Source organism: Rattus rattus, chromosome 15 (assembly GCF_011064425.1).
Source record: "Rattus rattus isolate New Zealand chromosome 15, Rrattus_CSIRO_v1, whole genome shotgun sequence".
Classification (NCBI taxonomy): domain Eukaryota; kingdom Metazoa; phylum Chordata; class Mammalia; order Rodentia; family Muridae; genus Rattus; species Rattus rattus.
Genome location: NC_046168.1, coordinates 71417456 through 71428955, shown reverse-complemented (window position 1 = coordinate 71428955; position 11500 = coordinate 71417456).

Below are 11500 nucleotides of genomic sequence, written 5' to 3'. Positions count from 1 at the left end.
ATTAACACAAAGTCGGCTAAAACACACTGTGTCATTTCTGGAAAGAAAACTTAACAAGGCAATGGTATGTCTAGAACACAAACTGCCTCTACAACGAGAAGAAACAAGACAGAACTTAGAGAACAGCAAGAAAGTGGGATGCTGGGAAGGCCGTGGCAATGACGTCAGCTTCCGGGCTCTGAGCAGCCCTGTGTGCTGTGCTCTGAGCAGAAAGAGACAACTAAAGATGTGGAAGAGGCCAGGTCACTGGAAGAAAAAATACAGGAACGCCCCCTGGAAATGTACAGCAGGCTTTCCCAGGCCATAGGGTTATCCAAGCTGGTGATATTGCAGAGCGAGTCCATCGTGGCAGAAAGTGTTGGGAGAACATTGGCATAATATATGATACTAAACAGTACTATACCATGGCTCCTTTGTCCCCAGTTTGCTGGGACATCGTCTGAATCTCCTCCCTTTTCTAAGTCTTTAGGCTTCATAGATGACTATATTATGAAGTTAAATCAGATGATACTTTTTAGAAGAACTTGTAACTCCACAATTCCTTTAAAGTTGGGGCTCAGAGATCTTAAGATTGTTACCGGATGCATTTACCTTTTTTAAAAAAAGTATTATTAGAGGGTGCATGCATGTATATCTGTGTGCCACATGCATGCAGGAGCAAAAGAGGGCATCAGACCCCCTGGGACTGGAGTTACAGATGCCCGTGAGCTTCCACTTAGGTGTGGGGATCAGACACGGGTCCTCTGGAAGACGAGCCTGTGCTCTTAATCACTGAGCCATCGATTCGGCCCTGCTCTACCTTAAGGCACATCTGTGAGAGGTGATCCACCTTGTCCCATTAACCCACTGTATTAGTTACTTTTCTACTGCTATGATAAAATGACCAAGTTATTTGGGCCTACAGCTTGAGAGGGTTAGAGTCCATAATGGTGGAAGGAAGGAAGAGTGTCAGGAGCAGGACGCTGAGGGCTACAAGCAGGAACCAGAGACCTCAAACTAGACACAGCAAGTCTCCTAGCTCTCAAAGGCCCTTCCCAGTGGCATACCTCCTGCAGCAGACATACTTCCTAAGCCTGTGCAAACAGTGCCACCAACAGGGGAGCAAACTTTCAGACACCCGCGCCTATAGGAGACATTGTCATTCGAGGCACCACAACCACTGTCCGCTCTGTCCTGGTTCAGACATCAGCTGGCTCCTTATGGGAACTTTAATGTTCATTCACCCAGCCGAGTCAAGCAGCAGGCCTTAGAACTCCCAAGAGTCTCTGTCCCTTCCCATTCCATTTCATCCTGGGACTCCCTTGAGTAAAATGCCCTTTTCTGCAAAAAAGCAGCACTGGCTTGCTAACTCCCAAAAGACACAGCTCCTTGCCTGGAAGCAGCATGAAGAAATTTGTACTTTGATTAAAACTTTTGATTGTAACTAAAGTACATAATCCAATTAACAATTAGGCAGGAAGGGAGGAAGGCAAAATGATAGAGCTTTCTAGACAGAAGGATTTGAGAGGAAACAAGATGCTGAAAGGAAAACGGGAAGATTCTGTTTTCTAGATTAGACGTGGAGGGATGGTCACACCGTCTCGTTAGTATAGTTCTTTGGATGCATTCCCATAGCTTAATTTCAAAGTATTCAATTGTGCAGCCATAGAGCGAGGAGAGCTGATAGACTGTTACCAGCACATATCTCAGTTTGCCTTTCTAATTTTTCAAGAAAACTGTAGCATTTTGTTGGGGTTTTTTTTCATGATTTTTTTTCTTTTAAAGATAATTTTTATTTATTTGTTTGCATTTTAAGGCAGGGTCTCACTATGTAGTTCTGGCTGTCCTAGAAACTCATCATGTAAACCAGACTAGCCTTGAACTCACAGAAATTCACCTGCCTCTGCTGAGATTAAAGGCCTGTGCCACCCTCCTGACTTCAAGAACATATTTTAGCTAAGCATGGTGACTCATGCCCATAATCCTACCAACTGAGAGGCTGAACGAATATAATAAGATACTTTTCATTTCTAATTTGACTTGTCCAGGACTATCCAGATGATAGTGGACAGCACTTGATGCTGGATTGTTTGTTGGCAGTTATGGGAGTTGAACCCAGAGCCTTCCACAAGCTAAACGAACACTCTAAAACGGAGCTCACCTCTCTTGTGACGTTTTTATTTTAGACATGGTCTCGCTGAGTGGCCCAGGCAGCCATGGACCTTGGAGATTCCCTGCCTTACCTTCCCAAGTAGCTGGGATTAGAGGCCTGCCTTTCAGAGCTGGTCTTAAATGTCCTGTGCCCAACTGGCTTCTACTGAGCCTGTAATACTTTCTGTGCCTTGGCTTTATGCTCTGCGAAATGGGCTCTTTCCTGCCTGATTAATGCACAGCAGAGAAACACAGAATGTACAGCAAACACGTACAATGCAGCTTCGAATCCTGGCTATGGGAGAAGGCAGAGGAAGTAAACGTGGGAATGAAGACCAACAATTATTGTGAAGCCTGATGTTAGAGTACAGTTACCAATTTCACTGTTTCCTTAAAATATGCACCTAAGTTGTATCTGTATTCCTTCCTTGCTTTGAAGATAGGTACCTCTGTGTAGTCTACACCAACAGACCTCAGAGAAGCCTATCAGTGGCCCCTTCAGTGCCTCACAGATTTCCAGTTGCCAGAACTCTTGTGTCTGTGGGTTTTCCCAGAGCTATAGAAAAGCAGTTTGTCAGTCAAAATACCCGGCAATTCCCCAGGAACAAGTCTTCAGAGGTATAAATATCCTCAACGTCCTACCAACTATAATTGGAAAAATAATTTCTGAGAACCACGTTACATTGTTTCCCAGAGTGTCTCTGTGGACGTGGGCCACAGACTGATAATCGTATGACCCTCCTTCTAGGAACCCCTCAACTACCCTAACCCTTGTCTCAAGACTCTTGTACTCTGCTTCGGACCATCTCTCCTTGATCTCACTTCCATCAGACTCGGCTCACAGAGAAGCTCCAGCAGGGGTGAGAGGTCATTCTACCTCGGGCTCCCCATCACCCCCAAGGTTCCTGGCAGTAAAGGCTGATTGTACAACTGCCACGTCTGGTCTTAGACTTCAGAAAGCATCACACTTGTACGAGCCATGGAGTACCATAATGTCCCTTTAGATTCACAGGCAGACACACACACACGCACACACACACACACACTCACACTCACACACACACTTTTGAAAACAACTCCCACAAGCTTTTCTCAAATCACCACCTTTAACTGTTAGGTAGCTAGTTAGTAGAGGCTTGAGAGTCATTAGGGAAGAATTCCATTTTGAACTGCCCAAAAGATGTCAAAATTCCTATTTACAGTGAGGCTTTCTGAGAAAAAAAAAATGAAGACATGCATTATCCTTTTCCTAAGAATTAATCCAAACAGGCCTGTCAGAGACCTGGACAGTGAAGTGCCCCCATGGGGAAGCTGTCTATTCTAGAGACTTAAGAAATGGCAAAAGGCCTACCTAAAGTGTACATGGGCACAATGGTCCCTTTGGCCGATGTCCACACTTACAACTTGAGAGTATGCTCTACACACAATGGCCCCTTTGGTCACTGGCCAAAAGAATGTTTTTGAAAGTGTTTCACTTTACCCTGTAATAAACCCCACCCCTCTTCTACACCACGCTCTATATGTCTTGCTTGAATTCTTTCAATGAACATCACAGGAACACTGACCTCGGAAAAGGTAGTTGAGGAAGACATGAGGCGAAGAACAGTAGGAGAAGCAGAAGGTGACAGAAGTGACCAGAGAGGAGTTGTACTGGGTACAGGGGGTCATACAACACTCTGAAGGAAGCTCTTGCCCGGGCAGGTGTAGCTCAGCACCTCCCAGCAGTCCAATGGCACCACACAGAGTTCCCACACACAGTTCAGCTGGGCTGGTTGCTGTTCCTAAGTCTGCAGAATAAACAGCTTCCCAGATGGGCATTTCCCTGTCCAGGTGACCGACCGGCCCTTTGGATTAACTCTCAATACTGGAGCACAGCTGCTGTCTCCATCTTTAGCTTACTTGCTAGCTCTCAGCAAAGACATCGGCTTCTTTCCACAACAGCCCTCATCGCATAGCTAATATTCATAAGACTCATCTGACAGGGATGGAGGTTATGTTTATGCTTTGGGATTTGTTATTGTTGCTGCTGTGTGGTTGTTTTTATTTTCTATCATTTTGAAATAATAATAAAAATATTTCTATTATTTTATTTTGTTTTAGCTTCTACCAAACTAGCCTGGAGCTCAAGGCTCCTGCCTCAGCCTCCCAAGTACTGGAATTACAGGGATTACAGCCTAGGCCACAAAAGTAACTTTATTTTTATTTCAAACTTTATTTTTATATATATATATATATATATATATATATATATATATATACACACACACGCACACACACACACACACACACACACACACACACACACACACACACACACACACACATATATCTTACACACCAAAATTAACCTGGTCCAAAACCTTCAGTACTCAATGAACATCCGTAGTTAGAGTACCCTTTTGAAATGGAAACTGTGGACCTTCACTTATTTAATATTCTCACTATCAAATACATTTGTATGCACTTACCCACCATCAAATAGAGGAATCTATGAGTTAGAACTAGAAACACAATTCTATCCTCTTTCATAACTCATGTTCATTATTGAACGCAATCCTTCCTCATCCCCTAATATTTAGCCATTTTTGTTAACTCGTTATACCATACCCCATGTATATATACATGTGCTATATTATTGGCTAGATTCTATACATGGGAGAGAACATATAGTTGTTTTCTTTCTAAGACTGTGTGCTCTCACTTAATATTAAACATTCTAAGATCATCAATTTCCTGCAGATTAACTTTTTATAATCACTTTTAGAACTGTCATTTCATCATTTCTGTTACGTGCTCCCGGTAACCAGGGTATGAATACCACAGAATATTGACCACCAGAGAAAGCTTAGAGACCAGTTTCCCAGACTGGCTCAACAGTAACCAAATATCAGGCTGAACTTCCCTGTGAGAGCAGAAAATTCCTCAGACATGTAGTTTAAAGTCTTAAAAAAAAATACTTTCTAGAAATGAACAATAAGAAACACCAAAATGAAGAGGTGGGAATATAGACAGTTGGAAAAGCCAATGATCCAAAGTAGCCAAAGAAGTCAACATAATGTCCAGGAAGTAAGCTGGGGATGAGACAAAGCACTTCCTCCCTCTGAACACTTTCTCTGCAGGCAGAGGAACCTGGAGCACACCGGTAGCGCTAACAGTGTGCTATGCTCTTCCCAGTGTACTTGCCTGAACTCATCTTGTTCTCACAGCAAGGAGCAAAGCTTATTTGGAAGAATCTTTGGCACCATGACAAATAGACTGGATTCTCACAAAACAGCAGCAAATTCTCAGCTCAAGCTGGAGCTCTGAAGATCTGGTTAATGTGTTTAGCAAGTGACTGGCTCTTTCCTGGGGCCTCTTGTGAAATATGCTTTCCTGTCTGGTAAGCACAAACAAAGTAAACCTGAGACTGTGAACAAGTAAGTCAGTTTTAACACATTCTCTTACACATGGAAAACGCTCTTTCTTTCCTGGTCTTTTTATTTGGATCTCTGACAGAGAGACAGCAACAGTGGTTTCTGAGGAAATTAGCTCCCAGTGGGTGAATTCAGGCAAGTCATTAAACGAATCATCCCCTGGCCTAACCAGAGCCTTGCTGCATGGTTCCAAGCTACACCCTACACACAATACGCATCCAAAGCTAAGCCAAGAAACCCCACAGGTTCAACCTTCAAAATACGCCAGACTATCCTGGTGCTGTCATCTCTAGAAGGGCTCTAGCAGCAAGAGCATGGCAAACATGCTCTGTCAGGCCTTGCCCTCCCCCATTTGCTAAAAACCGTTACATTACATTCCTAACGCTAACCACCAAGGCCTATTCCCTTATTTAGCCACTTCCTCCTCCTGAGGCTGACTACCATGGTGTAGCTATCAAAGTATTGAAGTCCAGAAATCAAAGGCCCCCTTTTGGTTGCCCTAATTAACATGTCCAATCAAAATTAACCAACTCATCCTAATTTTTTTTCCTTCATAAACTGCCATCTGCCAATGGGCACATCTATCTCCTGTCTAGAGTCTGTCCTTTGTCTCTCCAGGACAAATAACCCTTCCCCATCTCCCTTGCCCTTTTTCTCCCTCATCCTCTACATCCTGTCTTCGTCTCTTATTCCCTGCCCTTTTTCCCTCTGGAACAAATACATCTCCTTTGTTCTTAGAACTTGGTCTTGGTGTGGCTTGTGCCAACACTGGTCCTTTTAACCTCTTCCCTAGATCACTGTAGCAATCTATTAGCTAACCTCTACCTCTCTGCTTTTCCATGTCTTCATTCTAAAAACTTCACATACAGAGTGACACTTGTAAAAAGTAGATCGTCTCTGCTCCTTTTGAAAACACTGTCCTGGTTAGAATTTGTCAGCTTGATACGAGCTAGAGCCATCCTAGAAAAGGAGCTTAACTGAGACAATGCCTCCAGCAGACTGGCTTGTAGGCAAGCCAGTGTGGCATTTCCTTGATTGATGATTGGTCTGACAGGGCTCTCAGCACACTGTGAGGGGGGCCACCCCTGCACAGGTGGTCCTGGGTTATATAAGAAAGCAGCCTGAGCAAGCCATGGAGAGCAAGCTCATAACAGCACCACACGCTCTCTGCTTCAGTTCCTGGCTCCAGGTTCCTACGCTGCTTGAGTGCCTACCTTGGTTTCCTCCTAAGACGCCCTGTGACCCATTACATTAGTCAAATCAACCCTTTCCCTCCCCAAGTTGTTTTCCATCTTGGTGTTTTTCATCGCCACAGGAAGCAAAGACACACGAAACGGTCTCCAAATCCCATAGAGCAAACTCTGGTATCTTAAATGCTTTTCAAGATCCCACAAATGCTGCCGTCAATCCTTCTGTGCCTCATTCCCCAGGGCTCTCCCCCACTTACCCTGTAATGCTTCTCTGACCTCCTACTTATTGCTCCTCTGGGCCTCTGAGACTTGAATCACCCTTCCCCTGTTATCCACTTATCTCAACCTCTACTTTCTCCCATCTTTGCTCAAATCTAATCTTTTCAGGAAACTTATCTTGTCATTCTATGCAAAAAAAAAAAAAATTGAGGTTCCTTCCTTCCATTTTTTGCTCTACCTTCTATAGAAAAAAAAAGAACTGCTTAAAAATAAAAGGCAATTTTTTCTGGGGCAGAGTCAGAGTAAGCTCAGAGAGTTGGCAGAACAGAGACTGTGTGTCCATGGGTTGCATCTGAGAGCTATCAGATCCTGAGAAGCCAGGATCCTCCCCTAACTTTAAGCAGCTGTTAGATAGCAATGACCACAGTTAGCCTGAGGTCATGTTGTATCTCCTCTACTGAGAGAGGATGCTGAGCCCACATCCCTGCTAACGCAACAGAACACAGAGAAAGCATCCCCAGGTCCTGTAGAATTGGTACTACAGTCCTGTTAGCCTATGAAGAAGAAGAAGCAGCACGAAGGGAAAATCCTCAGTGAGGCTGGAGGTGTGCTTGGGAAACTCCTGCTGAAGACAAGGTGAGAACACTTTAGAAATGTGTAACTCATGTGCTCAGGGGTCACCTAACCAACTCCCATGGCAAAACAAACAGACCGTCTATGATCGCTGGCTTTCTCTCACATTGGCTTGATTTACATTTTCTTTTTAAGTATTAAAAGAGAAACTAAGGGGGCTGGAGGGATGGCTCAGTGGTTAAGAGCTCTGACTGCTCTTCCAGAGGTCCTGAGTTCAATTCCCAGCAACAACATGTAATGGGATCTGATGGCCCTCTTCTGCTGTGTCTGAAGACAGCAACCATGTTCTTATATACATTAAATAAATAAAATAATAAATCTTTTTTTTAAAGAGAAACTAGGTTTTCCTTCTGTTGTAGACATCAATTAGCTAATTGCTATTAACTGGGAAGCTGTGCTTATGGATTAGAAAACAGAAACTGTAACAAGGAAACCTATGGAAAGCAAGTATGGCACACAGCACTCCAGAGGCAAAAAGATCATGGTTGAGGCCATGACTACAAGGAAAGAGACTCTATCTAAAAAGCAAACGAACCCATGGAAATGTCCTTTTGCTCCGAGCCTTTTTTTTTTTTTTTCATTTGAAGAATACAGGGATGGGAACTAGAATCTTGTTAGTTCGTGTTCATTCTTAGTCACATCCAGTCCACTATACCAGAAGACTAGTGTGGATGCCTACCAACTCCAACATCAGGACCAATGCAACCACTGCCTTGGTCTGTGCAGCCTGAGCACATCACTGAAGAAGCTGGCCCTGCAGGGCTTCAGACAACAAGCTAGGTGTCTTCTGGGTCTGTTTCCCCCTCTGCTCCTTAACCTGGGCCTGTGCTTCACCAGTGCCTAGGGCTCCTGCTAGTTGCCACCTAAACTCAGGAAATTCCACTGTTGGCAACTGCTATAGAAACTCAGCCTGTTAGGATGGAAACATCCAGTCACTATAGGCAAAGAGGAGCGCACTGGGGGAAAAAAGCCGAGCTGCCTTCTGCTTTGTGGGGTTTTGTGTATACCTGTCTGACAATGTTAGTGCATTTAGGAGCACATGCATGTAATGTGTTCAGATGTGAAAGTCATCAAATACAATTTACTGTATATCTACTCTGGATCAAGCCCTTTGTCAGGCATCCACAGAGCTCATACTTTAGAAAGAAGACGTGTTTGTTTTAAAAACATGCCACATGCCAGGTGCTCTAACAGGTCACAGTTCTATTTTAGTGTTTGGGAAGTTTTCATAGAGGAAAGTACCCTGGAACTAACAAACAATATGCTCCTGGCTGAGGAAACTGCACCTACAGGGTCCCAAAGGGATTAAAGGACCAAGAATACTCCTGGGTCGGAGTTAGAGTCACATAGGACTTGAAAGCAAGGTGAAGTTTTCGGGTATGAGGCCAAAGAGGCAGACAGGTCTCTGATCCTGAAGCGCTTATCCATTACCCTAAGAGTTTGGGGCTGGAGGTGGGCGGTTGTCTTATAGGTGACAGAGAGGCCAAGAAAGGAAGACAAACAATAGAACAAAATAAATACGTTTGAAATGTGCTTTTTAGAAAGACCAGTCTATCTCAATGCTTATTTGGTTTCTGTTTTGAGGCAAGGTCTTACTATCTCATCCTGGCCAGGCCAGGCACTGAAATACTGACCTCACTCACGGAGAGACATCCAGCTGTCTCTGACCCCCTCCCCACTGCAGCACCATGCTGGTCCAACCTAGCTCAGTGAAGAGGGCAGACTGGGTGGCTACTAAGAGAAAGCAGTGAGCCCAGGGAGGAAAACAATACCAACTCTGAATTAAGACAGTTGTGAGAGAGCAAAGAGATGAAAGTTAGAACTATTTAGAAAGTAAAATCAAGAAGGAAGGAAGGAGCCCCCAAGGAAGCACCCAAGGTTTGGACTAAGGCAGGTAGGTGCTAGTGAAGATTTGGCAGCACTCAGAGGTCGCAAGCATGTGAGGAACATAAGCTTTGAGAGAAAAAATTCTCCATCCGCTCGCTTGGGATATGGAGGAGGTTTGCTAGGATGGCCGTGTGCCTGCAGCCCTTGGCCATGTTTACATTTGGGAAACAGAGTTTAGGCAACAGCACTACATTTCCTGGGAGGGGCTCCCAGAAGAGCCAGGATGGGCTAACTGTTAGACATGACTTTTTACTTTCCCTTCTGTGTACTTGCTGGAATGTTCTGATGAGACTGCAGACTCTACAGAGGAAAGTCTGTGATTAGTGTAGTTTTCAAACAGGAAGCCCAACATGGGGAAAGCAGCCTTGGCAAATGGGTAGCTGTGGTTGGCACAGTTCCTGGGGTCTCAGAAGTCACTTGAGAGCTCACTAGGCCAAAGCCTATCTCCAAGTTCTTTTCTGAGAGGAAATCACAATAGGATCTCCCCACTAGGGGTTTTAGAAATGTCCTTTTATGTGCCTAGCACTTCACAGTTCACAAAGTGCTTTTACACTCATGGTAACTTTTTCTTCTCCCCACCAAGACAAGTAGTATTCTTCCCAATCTGTGTGTCCTCAAACAAGACTTGGCGTTACAAATGGTTTTCTTTTTTTCAAAAGTACATAGCCAGGGAGTACCAAAGCTATTGACCCAGATTAGAAATTTTGTGTTGGCAAAACAATAGGGAAGTTTACGTCGTCTATAGTCTGGGTGAGAATGCACACTGAGCTGGCTGTTCACAACACACTCAGTATTTTTTGAATGTGGTTAGCCTTTCCTCTGCCTGGCAGTGCTACTTCTGGGTCCCTGTGTTAAACCAATGCTCACCCTAAAAGCAAAACATAAGGTGAATCCAACATTAAAATGCGGCCTTAGTGAAGAGTGAAAAAATACCATGAGGCTGTTCATCATTGTGTGCACAGAGGACCTCATCCTGCTGGGACCCTCTAAGGGACAAACAATCCTGAAGAGTGGAGGAGGTGCACTCACAGGTTCTTACCTATGTCAGTCAGCTCCTCCACAGAATGTTAACTCATACTTTGTGGCTGACTAAAAGAGTTCCCAGAAGTATTCACAAAATGTATTCACATATCAGCTATGTCATTAAAAAATAAGGTTAGTGATGACCTGGGACTGACACGGGTGCTGTCATTGGAACACAGATCTCTGAAGTTAATTCTAATTTTCAGACTCTGGAAGCTATAACTGGAGTTAACAAGAACAGGGTCCAGACCCCTTTGGAGATCCGATAGGAACCTATCAAGAAATGATCAAAGTGTATTGATTCTCTGCCATGACTTTCCTTAGTCCATAGCACAGTGACCTCATAATGCTACACATTCTGTTTAGCAGTGCTCCCAGACGACAGCAGAGGGAAGGCTCTCTGTCAAGCCCAAAGACAGAAAGAACAAAAGCCAAAAAACAAAAAGGACCCAAGTGATTGTCAAAACCCAGTTCTTCTAACTGCATTAGGTGTAGGACTCACAAGGGAACCTGCCCAGGAATTTCAAGTTATGCCTTTGGAATCTACATAAATAAACCCGGGTTTCCCATTTTAAATTCCTCTGGTGATGCAGAACCACACTTAGAAAACACTGGCTCTGGACCTAGAGCCTGAGTCCTGAGAGGGGGAATGTGTCTCTACCCAGGAAAGGGGACTTAAACTCACTAAAACCAAAACAAAACCAAAGTGATATGCCACAATGAATTCATTAACGTAAAAAAAGAAAAACAACCCTGCAAATTATTTGGATAATAATATACTTTCTCCTAAGAGCAAAATGCATCTATGGAACTAATCTAGTGCCAGGCTGCTTTCCTGGCAAACAAGAAGGGTACAGAGTCTTTGAACATTCTACCTCAGGTAGCCCACTAAGCATCATATCCACTCTGTATTTATGCTTTCTGAATAAAATCCCTCCCGCCTTAGAAAAAGAGTAAGTGTAATTTAATAAACTTTAAACTATTAACGTGGCACCGTTTATAAGA